At 37.9% G+C, this 26,148-nt stretch overlaps 1 protein-coding gene across 1 annotated transcript in view; it reads left to right on the forward strand.

Moving 5' to 3' along the window:
- ankrd11 (ankyrin repeat domain 11) overlaps positions 1-26,148 on the forward strand; it is a 130,474-nt gene that overhangs the window by 16,027 nt on the left and 88,299 nt on the right. The window contains exon 2 of the mRNA XM_088333832.1: positions 16,572-16,653. The gene's annotated coding sequence lies outside the window, so the exon portion shown is untranslated. The remainder of the gene's footprint in view (positions 1-16,571; positions 16,654-26,148) is intronic.

The following is a 26,148-nucleotide window of genomic DNA, read 5'->3' on the forward strand; positions in this document are numbered from 1 at the left end:
TGTTGCTATGCTACAGGGATGTGATTTTTCCGCTAATTCGCGGAATTCCGCTTTTTTTATCTCCAAAAATAAAATTTTAAGATTTCCGATTTTTTAATTGGTAAAAAAAAACGATTTCGTCTCTACAGCATTCCATTTTAGTGTTTCTGTAACTGAAATGAAACGTACTTGCGATTGGTTGAAGTCTCCGTGTTGACCAATAAACGCGCTTGTTATAAAGGCGTAGGAGTATGCCATTGTTCATTTCTCACACGTTTTTGCCGAGTGTTTAAAGAAAGATGTCCGAGATCGAACGCAAAGATGCTCCGCGAGGTAAAGAAATTGATAAGATCGTAAAAAACAAGTTTCGATCGGACTGGTTGGAGAAGGAATTATCTACAAATGTTGGAAAGAAGACTGTGACGAATTTGTTCAGTGACTTTATTCGGAAGATCGATCGTGCCGGGAAAGCGCTTTGCATTTGATGCCATGATACCATTGTCTATGGTGGGAGAGGTTTCAAAGCTCTTGAAAGTCACGCAAAGAGCAAAAAACACGTGAAAGAACTCCAGTCAAGAACAACAAATTATTCCATCGCTGGTAGTTTCGGTGCCCAAACGAAAACTCCAAAACTTTAAGGCCTCTATCCCTTATTGACACCACAAACGGAAGCGGTAATAGAGAGACGTGATCCACCCCAAAAACCTGTACCAGTTGCTGATAGAGTCGTGATTTTTGAGGTAGGTGGTAAACTTTTCAAATTTATTTGACAGTTTTCCCCTTTTTTTCGAAAATATTATAACGTAATAAAAATGGCCATAAATATTTAACAATTACAATAATAGATTTTCATGTGTACATTACACCAACACTTTACTGTAGGGCCTATATTTATTGTACTTTCATTTATAGATAACATCTTCTGCTATAACAAAGACATTTGTGGTATGTTCTAATATGAGTTACTTTTCATTTGGTCATGATACAATTATTTCTTCATGAAATTTGAACTCTTCAACATGATTTATGTGTTAACTTAGTAATCACATGAGTTAGATATGATGATATTCTCAGTGATAGTTTTTGAAAGCAAAGGCAGTCCAATGTTTTTTAATGTGACTGATTTTGAGTTGACTTAAACTGTAATTTTATATGGGATAGTTCAAAATACATTGAAAATTGATGCTGTTGTTTTGTCTATTTCTTTGTCATCTGAGTGCATTGAAAGTACTTAAAAAAACGTAAAACCCATGAGCTCCGGGGGGCTTCGCCCCACTTGTCCCGCCACCAGGGCACTGCCCTGGACCTAGCTGGGTGCCCGCGGCCCCCAGACCCCCGCCTAATTTTCAGATAATTTCACTTTGGTCAAATCACATCCCTGTATGCTAGTTTGCAGTATTTTGTGACATTTTACCAAAAAAAAAGCTTTACTTGCACCTTTTTTTGGGGTTTGGTGTTGTGTTGAATTTTGTCTTAAAATATATGGTGCGGTCCTCAAAAAGTAAATGACCAAAACATTTTTTCTTTGATTGCTCTTTTGGGTCAAAAAGGCTCCCGAACCTTAGTCTAGTGTCTAGACCAGATAGAGATGTTAAAACTGGCCTGGTTGAAAAAAAGTACAATAAAAATGTTCCAAAGAAATCTATATATTCTTGTTAGGCAGGGTAGCTAGAATTATAGCATGTTTAATGGACCATGTGGTTTATTGTACTGAGAATCCGCAGTACATTTGAAAATGACTCAATCTTATGCTTTATTTTGTGATGGGGGATTGTATTGACATGGTCTTTTTGTAAATAGATCACATGCTGAAAAAATGGATGAATGACTAGATTATGGTTGACAATAAGAACATAAAGATTAAAAGCACTGAATTAAACTCAAAAGATGACATCCAGCAGCCCATGCTTTGCTCTGGATTGCTCCAAAATCTACTAATATTTCTTCTCCAGAAAAAGGCAAATGTCTTCTGTTAAAATGCTTTATTTTCACTCTGTTCAAAATGTCCAACAAGCATGATGTGTTCGTGCCTTCCATTCTGGTTCCCGGGCGGCACCTAGCAACAATGAAATAATTTACTAGAAGCATACAAGACAGAAACGTCCACAATATGTTAAAAATCCCATTTTATTGTATGAACTGCAATCCTTGAAAAGGATAATTCAACATTTGGCATCTTGGCATAATTGTATCAACTCTATATCTGTTAGCATAATGCTAAAAGGATTAAAAGGCTTGAGACATGTTAAGAGAAAACAGCATAGATGTTACAGTTGGTTTAGACCTTTTAAACTAACATTTATATATCTCTCTGTGGTCTATTAAGACTGTTGCCCCCATAAATGATAATTTTATATTTGTCTTGAAATTAGATACTCTTTAGATGGGATGAGTATTTTTGATCTAAATTAATTGTGCAATTGCTAAAAGCCAGAAGGATGAGAATTGTGTCGACATTGCAATATTTATTGATCTGATTGTAAGCATTCAATTCGCTTGTGTGCTGTGCTAAAGTGCCGTGGCGTTATAGAATTGTTTCTTTGCCTCCAGCCACCATCAAGTAGTTGATTAATCATTGCGCAATTTGTTTAAATACATTCAGGAGTATTTTGCTTGTGACATTAAGATTTCTGACTGTTTCTTTCAGGACTTTACAAATATCTTTAAATCAAACAATATGATGACAAACTGTGGACATGTTCATTCTGAAGGTTTTGAAGAAAATTTAGTTTTTAATGGACATACTTACAGTATGTTGACTTGAAAAGGTGCACATTTAAGTGTTCACTGTAAGTATAATCGTAAATTGACAGATTTGCCGTGTTTTTTTAGTACATAATGCTACCGTAAACCCTCAGGATATGACAATCCATTCTGCGTTTGGGTGGGGGGGTGATTGGGGTCGAGGGTCCATCAAGAGGGGCGGGGTGTCACAGGCTTCTTTGACATCGGGGATTTTCTTTTTTTAATTACAGTGCAATTACTCCTTCACTACACTAGGAGCAGTGTCAAGCTGTCGTATCGTCTTTGATTGAATAAAAATCAGCACTAATGTTTTTGTATAGCTTTGTTTTGCATTTTTTTTCAAATATTTTGCTCTTGAGTTAATGATGTTGTTTGTCTGTTTTAATTCATTATTATTTCTGTATATTATTAATTTTTGTTTTTCAGTATATGATTCGGCATGGTCAGTCAAATTTTTTTCATAATTTAAGGATTTTTTATTTTATTTGTATTTTTGGATAGATTTACATGTTCTTTGTTGTATGTTGGTCCATATTTCTTTTTTAATTCTCTTATACTTTAAGAAGGAAAAAGTGTTATGCAGCTGACAGCCGTGTACTTAAAACAGGCTTAAAGACAAATTATTGACCAGGAGCAGACAGGAATGTTCGAGATGTATGAGGCACACAACTCTCAGTCATTCGCACAAACGCAGCAAAGTTTTGAATTTTTTATGTGAATGGCAATGCAAAACAATTTGTGGTTGATATTGTTTGGCGCGGAAAATACCATTATGTGGGGCCAAAATTGTACAGTACCATGACCCCTCGCTTCTTTGTGCTTAAGTTACTGCTGGTTTACTCCTTTGCCGATTTTTAATTGAATTGATTTTCTCTTTATTGTTGTTTATAATGGCACTGCGTTCTGCGGACAGCAGAGACTGATTACGTTTTGTGTCCGAAATGGTGCTGGTGTGACTGTGCGCAACTCTGATAGGCTGGCGTAAGCTGTCCGTCAAACAGTCGGCAGACGCTGCCTCCGTAAACAATCTAGGAAGCATATCAACTGCTAGCTTTTAGCGGTTCGTTACATAAATTAATCAATTAAATTGGACTCTAAGGAAAGTCGCGAGCGCAACGGAATTGTGACCTGGTTCTTGGGATTATTCACCGGTTCCAAAAGCGGCTCGGGTGGCGTCTGGAAGAAGGCAAGAGCTGTGCTGCGGGTCCGGCCTAATGCTTACGGCTAGGCAAACAACTCTTGGAAGCCACTGCTGCGGACCCTGCATCTTGCCAATGCCAGGTCCATTATAGCAATGAAACTGATGACTTGGAGCAACAACTCGTGGAAAACCGCTACCATCGGGGCAGTTTTATTTTAATCATCACAGAGCTCTGTCTCCATTCCAGAACACCCGATGCTAGCCTTCAGCTAGCCTGCCGCTCTCTAAATTGCCTCCTTGCACTGAAAGTAGAAGTCACAATTTCGTTTTACTTTTATATCATTTATATTCCACTGCAATTATGTGTCGTGTGTTATTGTTTGTCGATCTAGAATTGTTATTTTGTCACAGACTTGAACTCTCAGTTCGTAATGACGTAATCTCAAGGTAGATTGAACCATTTGAGGGCTTTTATGAAGGTGGGAAGTTACGTAGTTGGTTTTCATTTTTCGCAGGTGCTTCTCTTCCCCATTAATCGCGAAAAACCTAAGAAATCTCTGTATTCCATATCGTAACATGAAAAAAATTCCGAGGTAGGGACACCGTAACCCAGGTTTCTTGGGTATGCTTTTGATATTCTCCATCTTTGGAGAAATGCGTTTATTTGTTAGGACGATGTACAGTACTTAACAGACTAAGATTACGCCGTACAACACATGCACTCTTAAGGTTGTTGGTGACCATTTCAAGATGTCTTTTTGTTTTTTTCTGAATGAGATATTTTTCTCTTCATCAGTCCTGTGTGCCTGTTACCTTGACAACAGCAGAACATTTTTATCAAGGGCTGCGTGTTTGTGTGCATGTGCGACTGCGAGTGTGTGCGTTGGGAGTAAATGTGGCAAAGGCAGTGCAGGAGGAAAAAAAACATTAACTGTGTCACAAGCATGCTACCATTTTATCATTGCAGTCAAATCCCTGTGCCTTATATTTCTTTTAGTTTTCTGGCTTGTACTTTCATTGTTATTTTTGACAGACTTCCTATGTGAATGCAAAACAACCACATCTTCTAAATTATTGGACGTTTTGTCCCGATTTCTTTTCCTCTAAGGGTGATGAGGTATCATCAGTTCTCAGGTTCACATGTTTCATTGCTTTTGACGAATGGCCTCCAATGCAGATGTTTGTTCCTGCATTTTTTTCAAATCCTGTACTTGTTTGAGAGCAGTCGGGAGATGATTGTGCAGTGGTCCCAACCTGCCAAAGTCAGACCTCATCAATAATGTAGATGTTTTTGTAGAAGAGATGTGTGGTGTGCATGTCTTTTCTGTAATCTTTCCCTCCCCCATTGGCCCGTTCTCCCCCTGCCCCCATATCTCTCCCTACACCTCTCCAGTGTCAGCTTTCCTCTTCAGTGTTTGCGCATTGAAGAGTGGATGACTAAATCTAATTAGTGGAGATATTACAATAAGCTCTGATATCTGATGCTTGGGCACACAGTGGACCAAACCTGAGCTGTTATGCCAAACCTTTGGTGCTTTTAAATGATTTTTTTTTGGGGGGGTGATGTTACAACAGCAATGCAGTGATGATTTTTGAGGGCTCTGTGGAAACATTTCTGATAGCATAGCTCCTTAACAATGTATATTTCTTTTGTGGTTTCTTAAGGGATGGCTGATATTTTTCTGTGACTAGGTTTACATGAATTTAAATGTATTGTCTTTATTGTCGTTCATAACAACATAGTGAACATTGTTTGCAACAAGTTTAGACATGGCAATGCAGGAACTAGTCTTGACTGGGATCAGAATTTGGATTTTTGGAGCAGAGCTCATGAATTGTTGACATGCTTGGAGACAAATAAATAAAGCAATGTATATAGCTTTTGCAAATATTTTTTATATTTTTATTGCGTTATTTTTTAACGCAATAAGATGCTATTTCTGCATTTGACATAAAATGAAGTGCAATTTAATCAAGACGCTCACCAAATTAAACAAAGTACCAGACTTTTTTGCTCAACGCTCCAAAGGTGTTCTCCATTCACACGGCTTGCCCAAAAACTAAGACTTACACTATATACAGGTGGATACAACTGTGGCCTCCACTATATATAGATGAAAACACCTGTGGTATTTTCGCCGTGTGGGCATAAAATAAAAATAAAAATGTCCTGGAAAAATCAACCGATACACACAACTCTTTTTTTTTTAGCGAGTAAACAGGAGATTGCGCTTATCATTCCTGTCTGTTCTGCAAGTCCCACAGAGCTTTGCAGCTTACAAATATTACCTTGAGATGACGTTATTACAGACTGAGAGTATATGACTGTGACCAAATAACATCTATAAATCTACACATAAAAACAGAATTGTAGTTGAATAAATGTTCCATAAATGTGCCATTATACAAAAGTACATCGAAATTAGGGTTTCTCCTTTCAGTGCAAGAAAGTGTTTTAGAGAGTGGCTAGCTGCGCACTAGCAACAGGTAACTGCAACTTCTGCAAGGTCTCTGCAATGATTAAAATAAAAGAGTCAAAAATGTAGTGTTTTTCCACAAATAGTTGCTCCAGAGCATCCGTTTAATGGGTAATAGATCTGGCGTTCGTGACTAGCCATGCTGAGCAGAAGTGGTTTAAGAGTGGTTGGCCTAGCTGTTAGCTTTACCATCTGATGCCGCCTCAGTTGATTCCCGGACGCGATAACAATCCGCGAAGCACCCGTTGGTGAACAGCATTTGTTTGCGCTCTTCTGACTTTCCTCAGATTTAATGGATAACTCCTTTCAATGTAACGAGATGCTAAAGCTACAAACTGTCCCTTATTTGGTGGCCATTTGTGCAGGGGCTGTTTGACTGACTTCTTACACCGACCTATCACAGTTGAGCGCACACATTGATGGCAAGTTTTGCCTCGCCTTTGTTGCCTTGTGCCATTAAAACTTGCCTATGATTGCCAAGCGCTGTTAAAACCCGAACTGTGCCAATTTTGTTTCTCAAATACTCCATCACTCAAATAACTAATTGGAAATATTAATCCTTGAAAAAAACGCAGTGTCTTGGGTTTACACTATCGCACTACATCACATCTTGATATAGATCAGGGGTGTCAAACTCATTTTAACTCAGGGGCCACACGATAGAACAAACATTTTGTCGGGGGCCGGACTAGTAGATTAAAGAGAAAGAAAAAGAGAGAAAAAAGAGATAAGAGAAAGAGGGAGGGAAAAGGAGAGAGGGCGAGACAAAGAAAGAAAAAGAGAGAGAGGGAGAGAGCGTGAAAAACAAAAGATAAAAAGTTGTGAGAGAGGGGGAAAAGAAAGGGAGAGGAAGAAAGAAATCCAAAGGGAAATAGAAAGACAGAAGGAGAGAAAAGAGAAAAGAAAGCGTAAAGGGTATGAAGAGAGAAAGAGAAAAGGAAAAAGGGAAAATAGAGCAAAAGAGGTTAAAAGACACAGAGAAAGAAAGAGACAAAGGGCAAGAATGGAAGAGAAAAAGAGAGACACAGAGAGTGAGAGAGACAGAGACAGAGTGGGAGAAAAGGGGTGGAAAAGAGAAAGAAAGAGAGAGAGAGAGAAATAAATACAAGTACAGTGTCTTTGTTCGAGGCACAATGGCTTTGGCAACATCAAGTTGACATATTTCAACCTGCAGCTTGTTTTTCTCTTGCGCTTTTCTAAAGTATTGTCTCGCGGGCCGGATTCAAACCCTTAGCGGGCCTGATTTGGCCCGCGGGCCGCCTGTTTGACACCTGTGATATAGATTATATTTTGGTTAATCGCACAGCCCTTGTATGCGCACAAGCAAGTGGATTCCTTGAATGTGTATACATGTACAAATAATAGGAAAATAAAAGGACTAACCCATCCCTTGATATCAATACTCGCAATGGGACCTCAATTGAACTTCCTTGCTAGTTTACATGTCTCTTTGTAACTGGAGTAATGGCAATCGTCCATTTCCAATCAGATTATTTCTTGCATGTAAACGCACCTTGTATCTTGCCATTGTGAACTGAACTTTAAGGGAAAAAAAATATTGTTCAGGCACATTGTTTGTGTTGCCTCAACTTTAGGGCTTCAGGGTTCTTCAAGAGCTGTTGAGTAGGAGGTTTAAAACTGATTGGCATGTTTCTATGTTTGTAGAATTAAGCTACAGAAATGGCAAATAATGCCTTGTAGTGCGAAGCACGGTTTGAAATACAAATGAAACAGCTAATTTACGAATGCACTGAAAAGATTTTTAATTTCATTAACTATTCCTGTCATTGATTAATGGTTTTGGTTGCTTTTTTTGATTATATATTACCTACAATGTTAGAATTTCAGCTTCTTAAGAGCCCCTATTTACACACTTCTACATTTCTCCATGAGAGAATACAGATTTTTTTTATGCGTGAATGAGACAACAAAACCTTATAGGTAGTAATTTGGTAAATAAATATTTATATGTATTTTTTTATGCGTGAACGGAATTGGTATTATTGAATCAATTAAAAATAGTTTAGCCTTGGTTTAAAATTAAAATTCCGATCATATCGGTTATTGTGAAATGAGCTAAACAAACAAAAACTGCATTACAGAGATCCCTCGGTTTTTGTTGTACATGGGGACCCTAACCACCTGCAAAAAGTGAAGATCCGCGGAGAGAGAGACCCTTCTCAGCGAGATATGGATGAACGCAGAGCTGGTATCCGATCACATTACTGTATGAAAGACGCTATGATATGAATTGGCCAGTTGGTGTCTGTGATCTCGAGTCGATGGGTGCTGGTCATTTGGCATGAATCTTTGCCTGGGTTCCCGCAGATCCTTGAATAGTCTTAAAAGACATTTTTGATTATTATTTTTAAAATAAGGCCTTAATTGGATTTAAAGTATCTTAAATCTAATTTTCAAAAGTCATAAAATGGTGAGCACATTAATAAGATTTATATCTATTTTACAGCATCAATGTATCATCAATAGTCTTTTTTTAATAAATGCAGTCTGGCCTTTCAGAGCAGACTCATATTTTGGGTTTAGCCACAATACAAAAAGCAACTTCGGACTGACATTTTCCCGGACCATGAAAGAGTAAATTTAATGAGGATTGACTGTCCGAGGAAAGTTTTTCGCCATGCCTAAAAGCTGTGCCAGGTAATGTAAATGAGGCATGATGTACTTGTTTTTTGTTTTGTTTCAATTGTGTTTTGCATCAACTTGCTCTTCAATTTGATTTCAAAACGCATTAAAAAGTTGTACAAAAAATACGTCTTCAAAAACCCTTTTGGCTGCCCAAAACGTTCCTCATGGTGCGGAAAGCATGGTTTTTTTGTGTTTTTTTTTGTGTGTGTGTGTTTTTTTTTTCATCCTGCTAAGTAGTGAACCAGTGATAACTGAAGTGCAAAGTAGTGAGTGGTCTCTGTATGTCTGCATTTTTTTGCTAAAATGCAACTCTGCCTATCAATTTGAGATAAGCAACTGAACAGCTAAATCAAAACTCCTTGTTTTCATAGTGCATGTTAACCTCTTAACGTTCCAATGGCTTGTCAGCGGGCCGCTGGACTTGTGATAAACACATGTCTGTACAAGGTCACCAGTCTCTGAAATATGTCATGCCTCATATCCACTGGAAAGCTAAAACTCTTGAGATTCCAGATATGACCATTTCAATATACATTAATTAGAGAAGCATCACGATCAGTCTTAAACAAGATTCCAAAAACTATAAAGCTGGCATAACTCACCATTACATCCCCCGGCCGTCTTTAACTTCTTTGAATGTCCGAAAAAAAAGCTTCATAACGTCAAGGAGTATCCATAAAATCCAATCATGTAAACTAATTACTCCAAAACACCTGATAAAGCGGACACATAAATAGAAATCCGCCAAAAACATTTCTGCTTTGTTTGAACGTTACTTCTTGAAATTTGTTCGCATAGCTCCAAAAATGCCCTTTGAAAATTAAGACTCGTAAAATGATTCCCATTATGGTAGATAGTGCGCTTTCGATTGGCACGTTTCTCGGACAATAGCAGGCTTTTTTTCATGGTCCACAGCCCACATTTGCCTGTACGGGCCTGCTTGATAAAACAAATATCGCCTACAAATGGCCCGAATATTTTCAGCCAGTAATAACTAAAATCAAATGATGATTGACACATTGGTTAGCCAAAGAGATTTTCAGCATAATTTTGTGCCATTTTCCGGGGGCTTATTCAAATCAGAGCAGACAATAACAAGCGCAAGGAAATCCGCAATTCATTTTTACGCACTATTATTACGCGCAAGTGTGCACAATCATTGATTTGACTTCTGGAAAGAGAAGTCAAACAAAGTAAAATACAAATTTGCAAACATTTAAGTGTAGAAAATTGGTCTTCTCCAAATGGCCACTTTTGGACACATCAAAACTTATCCTAAGATAAATGTGTAAAATACAATGTTTAGTTTTTCAGATTGTTATCAAATTTGACATGGTACCAGGTAAGGCTTTAAGCTATTGTCTTGACTGTTTTTCAGCTAAGATGCCGATGCTATACTCATATGCAGGCATTGAATTGCAAATAAAAATCTTGTGGCGAGAATAAAAACGTTATATTTCTGTGTGTTACAACTCTGATTACTCAATGTTAGAAGCACTTGCAGTAATTATTTTAGTTTGGGGCAAAACTTCAGAGTGTTAACTTACGAAAGAGCCTTAAGTTTTTATATTCTCCAAATGGTTCAAGAAGAGCATTCAATTTACTTTGGATACATCTTGGATTGGGATTTTAGGCAAATTGTACAGGAACGTTAAGGGGTTAAGTCTGTGGCGTCAGTATTATCTACACTTCTGCATTACTTAGTTCTCTTTCCACATTTTCTCCCTCTATAGATATGCATTTTAGTTTTTTCTATTCCGCCACGCTGCGTGTGCGGTGTTTATTTTGGATGCTTGCTAATAGCTCTCCAAATGAGAAACAGCATTCCTGTTTGAAGCTTCTTCACGGGGTGCACATAACAATTTTGGTGTGCCAGAGGTTGTTTTATTGTTTCTCGATTTTTAGTCCTGACACACTGACCTCATGGATGAACTCGCACAGCTGTGAAAGTTTTGCCTGCGGGCCGCATTCAGCTTGTCTTAAGTTTCATACAGGTCCTCGCAGGTTTATTGATTCTAAATAAATCGCTGCATTTATTTTCGTTAGTAAGGTACACAAGCAAGCAGGAATTTTTCTGCAGTGTTGCCAACCGTTTTACTCCCCTTAACATTCCGACAGCCTGCCTGTGGGTCGGCACACTTTTCTGACGATGTCACCAGTCACAGTCGTCCCACATGCCATTGGAAAGTGTAAACTCTTGGGATTCAAGATATGAAGTTTAACGAAGCGTGTTGCTTTTAACGAAGCGTGTTGCTTCTTCCTATTTCTTGATAATGGCAAGCTTTGTTTTCGTGGTTATCAGGGTTTTGATAACTCCCTTTAGCATCGAGCCGTAAACCCATCTAGATTGATTTACCCGACTGTTAGTGAAATACTGAATGTCTTTCTAGAAAAGCTGCTGAGTCAGCAAAACCAAAAATGCCATGTCAGCTTTTTTTTGTGCAGTTTTTACATCTGGGGTATCTTACCATATTGCCTGTAAAAGAGGGTGTTTATATTTAGCGGGCCGTCGGACTGTTAATAAAAAAATTCGTGTCTGTACGATGTCACCAGTCACAGAAATACGCAATGCCACATGTCATTGTAAAGCGCAAACTCTTGGGATTTAAGATATGAAGGTTAACAAAGCATGTTCCCACTTTGTATTTCTTAGTCATTGCAAGCTTTGTTTTCATGGTTATCATGGCTTTGATTTCTTCCTGTACCATCGAGCATTCAACCCATTTAGATGGATTTACCCGATTGCTCGTGAAAGAAAGAATGTCTTTCTAGGAAAGCTGCTGAGTCAGCAAAACCAAAAAATGCCAAGTAAGCTTTTTAAAACTTCAAGCTATTGTCTCAACCGTTTTCCAGTTAAGATGCCAATGCTTTATTCAATTGCAGTTATTTGATTGGAAAAAAAAACATCAGGCAAAAATCAGGTTGTGTTCCAACTGAGATTACTCATTGTTAGTAGTGATCCTTTCAATCTAGGACAAAACTTGAGAGTGTTGCCTTTCAAAAGATACCAAAACCGTCTATATTCTCCAAATGGTTCAAGGACAGAATTCAATAGATTTTTTGTACGTCTTGATTGGGATTTTAAGTTATGTGTTCCGAACCCTTGATTCCCCACATAAAAATAACAATATAGTGTGTAGTAATACTTAAATGTGTATATGAGTAAAATAACATTATGAAAAATATACATGAAAAGAAACAAATTTATTTACCTTTGGTATGACATGACTTGAGATGGCTGGTGCAGTGGAACTAGTGGGTGAATACGGAGGGCTGGTGGTAATTGACCTACCCTTAAAATACTTGCCTCCTTATTTGTAACAATTTGATTGGTAATGGTAAACATCGGGAAATCCTGCAACCACTCAACATGAATTGGTGAATGACCTCAAGGAAGCTAGGACCACAGTCACCGGAAACACTATGGTCAATACTTTGCGCTGCAATGGAGTAATATCCTGCAGTGCATGAAAGGTACCCCTGCTTAAGGCGGCTCGTGTGGCAGCCTGCCTAAAGTATGCCAATGATCACTATGAAGATGCACATAGTAATTGGGAGATGATTTTGTGGCCAGATAAGACCAACATTGAACTATTTGGTCCAAACTCAACTTGTCATGTATAGGGGTGGAAAAAATACTGACTATGACCCCAAGAACATTGTGCCCACCATCAAGCATGGAGGTGGAAACCTCATTTTAGGGTTTTTTTTCTCTGCTAGATGGATGGATGTGGCCATGTACCATCAAGTTCTGAGGGACAACCTCCTCCTGTCAGTCAAGAAACTGAAAATGGACCATGGTGGGTTTTCCAACATGACAATAACCCGAAGCATACAGCAAAGGCAACTAAGTAATGGCTCAAAAAGAATCAAATAAAGGTCATTGAGTGGTCGAGCCAGTCTCCGGACCTCAATTGTAAATCTATGGAGGGAGCTAATGGTCCGACTTAGCAAGATCTATGAAGGGAGCTAATGGTCCGACTTAGCAAGCGACAGCCCACCAACCCTAATGATTTAAAGATGATTTAAAAGAAGAGTGGGCCAAAGTAACCCCCTGCATGTATGCTAACCCTGTGGTTAACTACCATAAAAGTCGGACCGCTATGGTTGCAAACAAATGCTTTGTCACCAAGTGCTTTTGCCTCGGGGTGTCAAATACTTATTTCCCTCAATTACATATATATAAAATTAATTAAAATATATTATTCAACGTTATTTTCTGGATTTTCTTTTTTGATATTTTGTCTCCATATATTACAACGAATAGAATAGAATACAATGCCTCTCTTCTCATTACAGAGTGCCATAAAATTCAAAGCTGCCCCATATAGGGCACATATACACACAGGATTTAAATGTAACATATAATTTAAAATAATAGAATGATTTGACTTTATTAGTGAGTAAACCAACAATATCAGCAATACATCAAATATATTTTTATTCACACTGTTGCTTTTGTTTATTTCAATTGGTTCCCAGTTGGCTGAAATCTACTTTCGTCTTAGATTGTGAGGTGTTTGGCCCAGTGTTCTGCTTCCTGGATGGATTATCACAATCCGTCAATCCTCAGCTTCCCGCTGGGAACCAACAACAGGTTCCACTTCGGTAAAAACATAAATACCCATCTATCATCCCCCTTGCCATGTAGGCCATCCCAGTGAGGTCTGGCCTTAATCCTGTTCCATGCACCCACCTGCTACTCTCTCTGTATCTAGCTGTCTTTAGACTTTGTAATTCTCTACCGATTTGGTAAGATCACTTGGTTAGAAAAAAGTTGTTTGCTATTTCAAAGATTAGAGGGAAATTTACAACTTTGCCCTAATTTGTGTGCACTGAACACACAGGAATATCAGTTTTAACAAATACTGAGAAATATGTTCATATTATTTCCAGCGTCTACCACTCACACATTTATGGTCGATTTCAAACTAGATTGAGAGAACAATAGTGTGCTCAAACGGATAAGGGGAATGCTACACTGACTGGAATGTTACCAGTTTAGCCCAACACGGGGCCCCTGTTAAATATGCTCCCTTGTCCTGCCTCCTAAATCCAGATAAACCCTTGTCCTGGGAGTTGGAAGGGATGGGGGAAGGGCTGCTATCCAGGAAGGTTGGAAACACCCGCAGATCTGCGGGGTGCTGGCCTGGCCCATTACGGATGGTTTGTTTCATTACTTGTCAGGCTGGCATGTTATGCCACGATATATTGAAAAAGGACCCAAATAACATTTTTATTGGGCTTTTGCACATACAAATTTTAGGCAGAGACATTTAGCAAAACAAACTTTTATTGTAACTAAATCAAATATCTATGTTTTTATTTTTTCTTTAAACATCACCCTATTTTTTATTTTTCTTGAATTACTGTGAACTTTGTGCATCCTTTTTCCCCGTCTCTCTTCGTCACTGATCTGCATTGTTCATTGTGTTCTACATTTTGATTGGCTAAAAAGTATATCTGCCCATTATTATTTCACAGTAAAGTAGTCTTTTGTTGAAAAGGAAGTCTATATAGTAATTTTATTTCACTAGATTGAAGAGTTTGTGTCTTTATGCTTGAAAACAGTTTTTTTTCCATGACCAATAAAGAAGAAACAGCAGAAGAATTGATTTACACGAACGAGTAACCGCATTTTCTATTTTTTAACCCCTTAACGTTCCGCCAGCACGCCGGCTGCCATTTAGACTTTTGACAAACAAAGTCATGTCTTTATGATGTCACCAGAAACTGAAATACGTCATGCCACATATCATTGGAAAGCTAAAACTTATATTTCCATTTCCTCCATTTGAAAATATACTCATTACAGAAACATCATGATTAGTCTGAAACAAGACACCCAAAAACTAAAAAGCCTATCAAAAGAGACCAAAACCGCCCATATTCACCAAACGGTTCAAAAACAGCATTCAATTTACTTGGATTGGGATTTTAGGCGAATTTTATAGGAATGTCGAGGTGTTAATAAAGGACACCTGCAAAGGAGATTTCACAGGATGTCAGTTCCTTATTTTGACAATTATTGCAAACAGTTGTTCATTGTTTTTACTAATAAATCATTGTCGCTATCGGACAATTATGATGCTGTTTTTTGATTACACACCCTTTGGAGCGTTTGTATCATTAAAGATTTAATAAAGGGAGGAGGCACAGGGGAATGCTTTAGGACGGGATGGAATTCTCTTATCTGAATGAAAGCCCCTCTCCTGGTGTTTTTTGCAAGTTCAAAATTGAATTATGTCTTCTGTCCTTATTTTAAGTCTTTACAAAAATATAAACTTGACAGTAACCCAGCTCTTAATTGTGCTTCAGGGAACCTTCGCTCTAACATGGCAAAATGTGACTTATTACAATTCCGCTACCTTACTGATTTACATCTTGCATTGTGTTTTGCATTGTGATAGGCTAAATAGTCTCTCTGGTTTTGTACAATGATTCAAGCTTTTATTTGTTAAACAAATGCTTGAGCCTGTAAATAGTTTGTTCTTTGGTTTTCACTGTAGAATACAGTATTTAATTACACGTTTCTACTTCACCGATTTCGCCTATTCCGGATTCTTTTTTGCAACATAAACTCAGTGATAAACGAGGGTTCACTGTATTATTTTCACAATTTTAATGTCTTTTTGGGTTTACCATTGACCTTGTACTCAAATAATATTAATTACCAACCTTGCTGTGTATTGATCTAATTTCTTGGTGTCCGAAACTACAGCCTGTGACCACTTTGGGGCTTTGCAGGCCATTTTCCAGCAGCGCATAGCATTTACTTGAGATTGTGTATGGTCCTTAAAATGTTTAAAAAAAATGTTTTTTAAACACTGCACAACTTCAAAACTGACTTTTCAGAAAGTTGTTATATTTCTGTTAAAATACAAAAGAAATGCTGTCTTGGTAAGTTTTGTTGAATAGTTGAACTACATCACTCTATTTATGAAAAACATTGCAGAAAATGGCATTTATTTAAATCTGATATTGAATTTGATTTGGTTTGAAAATGGACTTATTCACATTGTATTTGTGTGATTTCAGATTTGTTTTTCTTAAGAGTTCTTTTTGTAAAGTGGCCAGCTGTTTTTAGAGCTTTTAAAGCTTCTGTATGTGTGTCAGCTGATCGCCATTACCTTGCACGTCACCAATTTTCTGTACTATATTTTAAGAAGTCAGACCTGCAGATCTCATTTCTTTTCAAACAACAAAGGAACCTTAGTTTCCAATCTTTTTTTGACCATAAACGTTTGAGCAATATCTTTAAATCTGTTTTATTTGCACTTAGTTGTAAAAGAAAAATGAAAATCTAGTAATCATTTCCGCATTATAATAAGACAGTGGTTGACTTTCTCGGAAGAGAGATAAGAATAAGGGTAACAAACATGTATTTCAGAACAGATTGACTGATCACCTTTCCCTAAATTTCCAGGAAATTCGGGTTGATAAATCATCTGGCTAAAAAAAAAAATCTAAATTCAACTATTACTCTGTATTTTGAAACAAGATGTCCTTGGTTCCGTATGAAATATTGCTCAAATCTTTATTTGCATTGTCCTTAATAATCATGTGTTTTTGCATTGTTCCAGGATTTGTGGAAAACCGAAGATTCTCTGGTGCTTCTCTTTTTGGATTTTAGTGTACTGCCATTCTGCCACAACCATGGAATCGGTATGTCTAAGTGTCTTTCTCTATTTTATTATACACATGATTAGGTTTATGTTGAAGTGTTTCTTTTTTGTTGTTCCCCTAAAAAGTATTTTAAAATGAGTACCCGATTACTCTTCTTCACTTTGCAACTGGGTACTGAATTGTACTGCAGCGCATAGTGAGTATTTCATTTCTAAAGTGTCATCATTACTTTACTGATGTGTATTTTTATTGTTGCATGAATCAGCTTTGAGGAGAGTAAAAGTGATTGTGAATTAGAATACTGGGAAGTTTTGTGGTCCTGATGGCTCCCTGTGAGGTTTCACTGTTATGGCCAGCCGCATGCTGCCACGTGTTGTTTTTATTGAAGCTTGTCTTCTGAAGCGCTATAAACTCTCTGCTTCGGGCGGGTTGGAGTTCCCTCTCTACGGCTGCAGGAATGCAGCACGCTGATCAGTCAGTGCTGGCTCTTATACGTGTCACAGGATGGCAATACATATTTCTGGAGTGTCTTCTTTATAAGAGGGTACTCCCTTATAAAGGGGTTGGTGATGGTGTTGCGGGAGGCCCCCGAGCTTACATTTCATTTAATTTTCGACTCTTCTGAAGTTTCATAACATTTTGTTTGACATACATTTCGGACAATCAAATTTAGGTTTGTAGTTCTGTGGGTATTCGTGTATGCATGCGGCAAGCATTGAGCATATGGTCTGTTGTTTCATGTGTAGTTTCTCTTACCATTAGGCTGTCCTGGAAGCTCATTAGTGTCGCTCTCTATCCATGCATACTCTAAGAACACAGCTTTGTGTTTTCTTAAAATGTGCCTTGCTGTTTATTGTCAGAGGTTGCATTGGTGCAAATCAAAAAATAAGTTGTTGTATGTCAGCAACAGAGTTAGATCATGTTCCATTAAAATCTCTCCGAGCTTGTGTTTTACTTGAATACCGCAATAGACTAGGGCTACACAATTTTTGGGATAAAAAAAACAAATTGCGTTTTTTTTCAGACTGGTATTGCAAACCTGTGGTAGTTTTTTTTTGTGAGTACTTAATCATATTACATGCTTTAACCTCAAAGCCCCAGTGTGTAATATTTGACAACTAAATGTCACTGTATTGTCAGATGCAAACGAAAACCAGTGCAACAGAGCACAGCGTAACAGCAATTTGCCAGACAAACATGGTGCGGGCCTCAGGTAGGGGTTCCACTATGTAATAGAAATAATATTTTCTCGACTTATTATTTATTTTATTTATTCTTTATAAAAATTAGTATTGGTATGGTAGGATTTTGCTTAGTATTCAAAACGGTTCTCTTTACTGAATGAAACATTAGTGTACAATTAGGAGGAACTAAATATTACACGCTGGCCCTGTTAGAAAACAGCCCCCTAAACTGGAGAGTTTTGTTATGGTTGCTGTCTGCTCACACAAGCCTCACACGTGTGTGTTTGTGTGGCATAGCGTGCTGCTAGCAAACTTTGGTTTGTCTTTATTGGCTAGTGCAGTCAAAACTTGTTTCTGATTGGCCTGTGCCTTTGAAACCCAAAAACAGTCAATCACTCAAATTACAAACAGGAAATCTAATCAAATTTGCAAAAAGACACAGTGCGATTGTGTAATTGCAAGACACTTTTTTTTCTTCAAGGAATTATAGTTCCGTGGTTGTCTTTGGTTTCAATTACATTGTATCATAATTGTAAAAAAGAAAATAACCGTTTCTACTTTACGGATTTGGTTTATTACGGGTCCTTTTTGGAACACAAACCTTTTGATAAATGAGGGCCCACTGTACATTTAACCGAAATAGAGAATATTTGGATTACTGCGTTTACACGGCCTTGCAAAACCTAAATATCGTCAATATTCCAATATTACTCAAACTAGTCCCTGAATGTAAACGTCCTGCTTTTGTGGTGTACACAAACGTCATCTCTTTTTGTTGGAATTTAGCTTTAAAGATGTAGTCATACCCACACATCGTAAAATATTTATATTTTGCTCGGGGTTTTGGCGACTGACAGATGGTGATCGTCGTTCCTCGGCATCGCCTTTCTCGTCTCTCTGCTCATGACATTCAGCAGCCAGTGCTGCTTGTGTTTACCTCCCTATATCTGCTTACTGTCAGTGGAAACCAAGGAAACTGATCACAAAGCTTATTATGGGTGCCAGGAGTAGAATACACACTGTGCCTGTGGGCACGCAGGCACACACTCACGCATACCCTTGCACCACCCTCCTCCTGCTCCCCATGTGATGCCAGTCACATGGTTTTGCAGCAAGCAGCTCAGGAAATCAGAATCCGTTCTTTATTTTTAACTGCTTTAAATCCTCCACCTCCACGGTTGAGTTACCAAGAGTATCCTAGACGTCTGTTTACTTTTTCTTAACTTTGTACTGATGATCTTTTGGTCTGGTCTTATTCATCTGGTCGATGAGACTTGAGTTGTTTACTGCATTAAAACAACAAAATAGCTAAAGGCTAATAAATCCATGTTTTAAGATACTTTAGCAAATAACTGATAATTCAACAGAATTCCTGTTTTAAAGCATTTGAGATTGGCATACTAAACACTGGCCTGGCATATAAATTTTATTGTTGCTTCTCAAAATGTCTGTATAAATTAAACTATCCTTGCATCAATAAGGGGATGTTTTATGTTGTCATTCATTGAAATAGTTCTATTTTCAAATTCATATTTTCGATTCAGTTGCTCTGAAGTACAGTTGGGGAAAATTACATTATTAGATTGTAAAGGACTTAAACATGAGTGTGACTTCAACACATGAAATTATACAGACATCCAGAATTTGAGATTCTGGTTATCATTCATTGACATTTTTTTCTACTTAAATTCGTATCAGGATTCAGTATCTTTTAATACAGGGTGGGTAAGGTGATATATCATTAAGAACGAAATCCGGATTGCAATCTCAAAAATACTACTCTGGCATCAGCAATTTAAGGTTGTCTATTTAAAATTACTTTGTCCTCAAATTTATTTCAACATTCAATTGCTGCAAAGAAGAGGTGGCTTATATGATGATATCAGAGCGAAAAAATATGCTAAGGATTGTTGTTAATTTTTTTTAAAGATTTTAATCGTCTATGGAGCTTTTTATATTCTGTTTTAGCAGTCTTATCTGGATTTAGTCCATATTTTCTCTAATGTAGCCACTAGCTTCATAAACAAATGTCATTTCTTTTGGGCCTAGATTTTCTTCAGCCACTGCCATCACTTTACCAGTTAATGTTCATTAATTTGTCAGCTAATGCGGATAGTCACAACCACTACTTATGCTAAAACGTTTTAATTTAATTTAGACCATGCTCAGAAAGAAGGTACATTTCCTTAACATCAGATTTCTTTCTGTTATTAGAAGGTGAAAAGGTAAATGGTAAGTAGGTGCTAAAAATTTGCAGGTAATTTTTTCAATGGATTGTTAGATTGTCTCTTGAGCTTATTCTATTCTGTTTCAGCCTGGCCTGGATTTAGCAAATATATTTGTGAATGCAACTGCTAGCTAAATAGCATCGCTTTGGTGGCTAGCTTCGCTTTATCTGGTCACCTAACATTAGTAGTTAATGCAAAACAACATACAGTGGAACCTCGGTTCTCGACCATAATCCGTTACAGAACCCTGTTCGAAAACCGATTTGTTCAATCACCGAAATCGTTTTTTCCCATTAAAAGTAATGTAAAATCTTTTTAATCCGTTCCAACACGCTGAATGTTTACCACGAACGTAAACATGAAGCTAACCAAGGCTAATCGTACGTTCGCGTTGGCGTATTCTTCCATACGAAAGATTACGCTAACATGAGCGTGTAAAAATAAAAAAATCAGGTTGTTTACACGTCATTTAGCACCCGGGTCTCCACAACAAGTGGCGAGCGGTTAAAGGATAAAGAAAAGATTTATAAATAGGATTTCTTACCTTTGTGGTGGTCTGCCGAAGCCATGCTCGATTCCCTCGAAAAAAGGGAAACTCGCACATCTTCTTCATATTTTGCTATTATTTCTTTCTTAAATGCAATAGTTGTACGCACTACTCTTCTTTTTTCACCTGTAGCAACTTTGCTGCTTGCACCGACCTTCTTCCGAGGCATAATTAGGGGTTAAAACACTTTGTTCACCGATATTAAAAACGAAAGCAAAAAGGAGTGTGCGCTCACGTGACAATAGTTCTTCACGAGAGGTGTGGGCAATCTACACCCGTTCCGCTCAGCATCGCCCCTAGCGTACCGGGGTTCGAACTCCGATTTTTTTGAACGAAAAGCGAAGCAAGAATTTCTCGAAATTTTGGGTCGAGAACCGATTTGTTCGAACTGAGAGGCGTTCGAAAACCAAGGTTCCACTGTAGCAGCAAATGCCTAGCGTCACAATCACTAACTACTTAGTCTAGAACCTTTTTAACCCTGTTCAGAAAAAAGATGTGTTCCCTTACCCGTCACTGTTTTTTAGCAGTAGACTATGAAAAGGTTAATGGTAAGATAAATGCTAATTCAGAAAGTTTGCTTTTTAACGGATCAATACATTGTTTCTGGGGGTCTATTCTATTCTGTTCGGGCAATTCCTAACTAAGGTAACCACTAGCTGTGTTAATAAAGTTTTGGGACTTCTTCCCTTTAGCCGCTAGCAACAGTTTAACATTCAATATTATTTTAGACGCTAAAGCCTGGTGTCATGATGCATTTAGGACAGGGGGTAGGGAAATGACAGCCCGAGGGCCACATATGGCCGGCCAAGCTTTTAGTCCAGCCAGCCCAACGAAAATGGTAAAAGAATAATGCAGTGTTTCCTATATAATTTTTTGGGACCACGGTGGGTGAACAGTAAAGGGGTGCCCGGGGGCTTGTCCGGGGGACAATCACCAAACCTTTTAACAATTCAAAATTAACTTTTAACTAAGGTTGACCGAAACAACACAGAACATCTGAAAAACAAGTATAAATATAGATTAAAATGTGTACATCAAAAAATGTATACACTATCATTAGTCTCTACTGAATATTGTGGTCTTTAGGAGCACAAAGCGCTAATCTTTGGGAGACTGTTGATTCAGATTATTTTGTCAGTGATAAACTAATTTTTTTTGTAATTTAATTTCCTTTTTGTGCTCCGTATTGCAATCTCTCTTAAACATTTCCTGTGCTCAATGTGCTGCTGTGGGAGTCTCCCCTACAAAGCCCTCCGTCTTCTGCTCAGTGAATAAAAATGGTCATATTGACCAGAAGTAAGAGGACTATTTGTTTTTAAATACAAGTATCGGACCGTTTTGGGGACCATTTAAACCTTGGCGGCCCGCCAGAAGCCTTCAATGGTACAGGAAACACTGTAATGACAATGTATATAATGGGGAAAAATTACTTTTAATAAAACATTTTTTGGGTTCTAGAGTATAACAAAAAAAAACAACTAATCATTTTAATCAATCCAAAATCATTTTTTTTCCTTTCATGGACTTTCTGCCAAATGTTTTAACACTATGCGGCTCACGATTCAAAAATGTTGCCAACCCACGATTTAGAGCGAGGCCACAAACACTGGTGTCTCAGCATTAATGCCAATGTGTAATCATGAAAATGTTTATACAATTTGCACATTTCCTAAAATGTCAATATATTTTCTTCAGTTAAACAAGAAAAGGAAAGTGGTGAAGTATGTGCTAATTTTTCCTTTTTTTTAATCAGCCGTAAATAAATCGATTGTGATTTCATTTTTAAAATAAAGCACTATGTGCACTATGTGATTGAATTATCGACCATGATTCTTAGCCCATACATACAGCCTTTCTTTATCTGTAAGTGAAACATATTGCAGCCAAGCTTAAATTGATGGTGTTTTTGTTGTAGTTGGTCAAGAAAAATGTGTATTATCACACATTGTGTTTCCCCTCTTTCAATGCCTTTTTTGGCACACAACCGGCTCGTTCCTCCCAGCAGATTAGTGCATCATTGGGCCTTGCCTGTCACGTTACATAACACGCCCCAGGAAGAGCGACTCAGCCTTGTCCGGCTGGAGAGACGACTATAGAGGCTTTGTTTTCCCTACCTTGCCTTCTTCCTTCTCTCTTCGGTTTCTCGTCCCCCCTTCAGGCAGACTACTCACTAATACTGTATAGGGGGAGTCTGTTTTCAGGAAAACAGACAAGTCACTGAGGCCCAGAATGGAACGGTGCCAATAGCAACCGGCATTAAGGGGTGCTTACTTCTACGGCTGAGGAATCTAAGGTCTTCTTGAGGTCACGGTTTTAAAAATTGGAAGTTACTGCCTCACTGGCGATCCAACAGTTCCGCTGTGGTTTACATACATTAGAGCCCCGAGATATGACATTTATCTGTTCTGAGGTGGGGACCCCAAAGCGAAAATGCCGAATAGAAATAGGAATCTATTGGAATGCGTAGCTAATGCATTCCACAACCTTGGTAGCACAGATAAGAAAATTAAAATAACAAAATAGTACATAGCAAGAAGTAAGGGCGGATAAAAAATGAAATATTTCTAAAACTTCCACTTGCAAAGATGGTCATGCCTTTAGATTTCCTTGCTTTCTGCACCTCCTTATTTATAATAATAGTCCCGATTGACGATTGGTTACGGACAAGCAGCTAAGCAAGGGTAACGAAGTGTGTTCCTTCTCCGTATTTCTTGATAATCGCAAGCTTTGTTTTCATGATTATCATGGTTTTGATTTTTCCCTTTAACATCCAGTCTTAAACACATCTAGATTTACCCAATTGCTATTGAAAGATGGAATGTCTTTCTCGGAGAACTACTGGGTCAGCAAAGCCAAAAATGCTAGGTCAGCTTTTGGGTATTTTTTTACATCTGGCATAACCTACCTGATTGCTTGTAAAAGGGGGTGTTTGTATTCAGTGGGCCGTCAGACTGTTGATAAATAAATACGTGTCTGTACGATGTCACCAGTCACTGCTATATGTCATCTCACCTAATATTGGAAAGCTTAAACTCTTGGGATTCAATATATCCAGACCATTTCAAAATGTAGTCTTTATAGAAACATCACATACAGTCTTAAACAACATGAAACTATAAAGCTGTGATACCTCACGTAAAAGTCCCCAAGGAAGTCAGCTGATGAGTTGATATTCTGCAGCTCCATTTTTTCCTAGAAGGCAGCAACATTTTAGATTGAGTCTTAATGAATAGTCTTTTGTAAATGTAACTCGCATCCTCAACAGCATCCAACAAATCAATTAGAATTTGCAGTTTGCCTTTAATCTTAGACCAGCATTTGTACATCACCTGGTCTCCAGCCATGTATTTATTGTTGTTGGTAATTTATAGATGAACAGCATTTTGTTTGAGCCAAGGGCATTGTGTGTGAGCCAACCTCCCATCAAAAGCAGCCACAACACCAACTGCTGTTTAGTTAACGACTAATTTTAGATCAGGTAGGCCTCTACTCAAGGTGGAAAAAAGATAACATACAAGTACTCTTCCCTTTTTTTATCCCATTTGTTTTATTTATTTTTATTTTGTGTATTTATATCTGGCTATGAAAAACATTTTGTTAAATAGTACACCAAAAAACACCAATTGTAGTTATTGAAATAGATTTAGACTGGTGACTGGTTGGACTAGACCAGGGTTTTGCAACCTATGTGTAGTTGAGAGCTACTTTTTTTGTTGGTGGCTAAAGCAAAGGGCTACCAGTTTTGTATGCATTTATAAAGTAACACCACATCATGTTATCACTATGTTTTTACCAGGTTGTTATTAGAAGTATGGTTAAAATATGCTCAGAAAACCACTAAAACATCTGTCTTGGGTTTGATTGATTTACATGTATGAAGTAATTTTAAAAAATATTTTGGAATAAATCATGTATTTAAAGACATTGATCATATTAATGCTTTCTAATGCCAGTAGAAAATCAAATTTCCTTAAACGTCACAATTACGCATTACTGGCGAGCTTGATTCAGAACCGGTCCGCAGGATATTCAGGTGATCTTAGGGGGTTACTTGGTACATGGGGGCACGTGGTGGTAACGTTAGGACTAAAAAATGATCTGTACAAATTAAATTGATCGAAAAAGTTTCTCTCTGTTTTATTTGCACTATATGTCGAGGAACCACATTTCCTTTATTCCAACGACGCTTACCAGACGCTAATGAGTCTGACGTTACCATTACATTAGCTGTCTAGCAATGCTAGCCGTAATAGCAACAATAGCAAAGGCTAAAAGGTGACCAACTAGTTAAACTGCTTTGATTTATCCGCTGCATTATGTTCTATTTTCTTCTCAGATGCCCGATCCAATCTTTCTTTAAGAAATTTGATATGGTTGTGAAATATTTAGGTGACAAAGCTACAAAAAAATCTAAATGTGCAAAGATTGACCCATATAGAGAAGTAATAGCAGCGGTCAGGAAACACAAACCAAATAATGTTTCCATAAAACTACTTTTCCAAATACTTGGAGGTCTCATCATTAAATGGTCTGAATTAGAGGTTAGATCGGGCCTGAAAAATCCAGTCCGACCCGACCGGTCCCGCAAGTATAAAACCTGAACCAAGCCAAATACTGAGTGACAGGGCCCGGAGTAAACCAGAAGCTGCATTTTGGCGCTGCATTTCAGGGTTTACTTCGGGCTCGGCCCCTCAAATCGAGTGAGCATTTAGGCGCGGAAGTACTCGTGGCACTGTGGTGCAGCGCCAAAGTCCGTTATTCCAGTAAAAGTAGAGTTACTTCAGAATTGTATTACTCAAGTAGAAAAAGTAGTCATACAAATAATTCCTTGTGTAAAAGTAAGTGCATGCTGTAAAGATCTTCTACAAAAAAAAACTGCTAGAGGGAAGCCCAGCACAGCCAGACCAAATTCTAATTCAAATGTCAAACTTAATGGTTGACATTTTATGCTTGAAATCAAAAATTTTAGGCCAGGTTCTGGCAAAGCTTTTACATCTAGTCTGAATGATATCCCCAAACGAGCCTTTCCTCAAAACTTGTGCTGAATGAAAGTGGAAGTTATTTGGTGACAAGAACATTTGGTCTCCACTGTTGTTGCTTGCCCTGCATCTGGCTGGAAACCAATTCAGGGTGTCCTCTGCCCACAAGCCGAAGAAAGCTGGTATAGGCTTCAGCACCCCCTCAACCCTGCTGAAGATAAGCAGTGCAGATAATGGATGGATGTTGTATCTGATAATTTTGTTTAGTTATATTATTCACCTGAACACAGGTACAGGGCAAAAAACAATAGTTTTGGGGGGGGTACCCAACCTGAGTTTGACCATTTAATGCACACATTGCACACAAAAATATTAGTTATCCACATCATCTCAAAAGCCAATGCAAGTCATGCATGCGCTATATGTGATTGCGCAACATTCTTATTATGTTTGGAACAGCTTTCGTGGAATCTTGTGAAGTTGCCATTGTTATGCAATCCAGATCACTGCCTTGTTTTCTGGCAGCATTATTCACTGTTGAATCTTGGAGTTAATTAAAAGTGTTTTGGATTAACTTTATTTATCCAGGTGGTAGC

Source organism: Urocampus carinirostris, chromosome 4 (genome assembly GCF_059441175.1).
Source record: "Urocampus carinirostris isolate Australia breed hairy pipefish chromosome 4, RoL_Ucar_1.0, whole genome shotgun sequence".
Classification (NCBI taxonomy): domain Eukaryota; kingdom Metazoa; phylum Chordata; class Actinopteri; order Syngnathiformes; family Syngnathidae; genus Urocampus; species Urocampus carinirostris.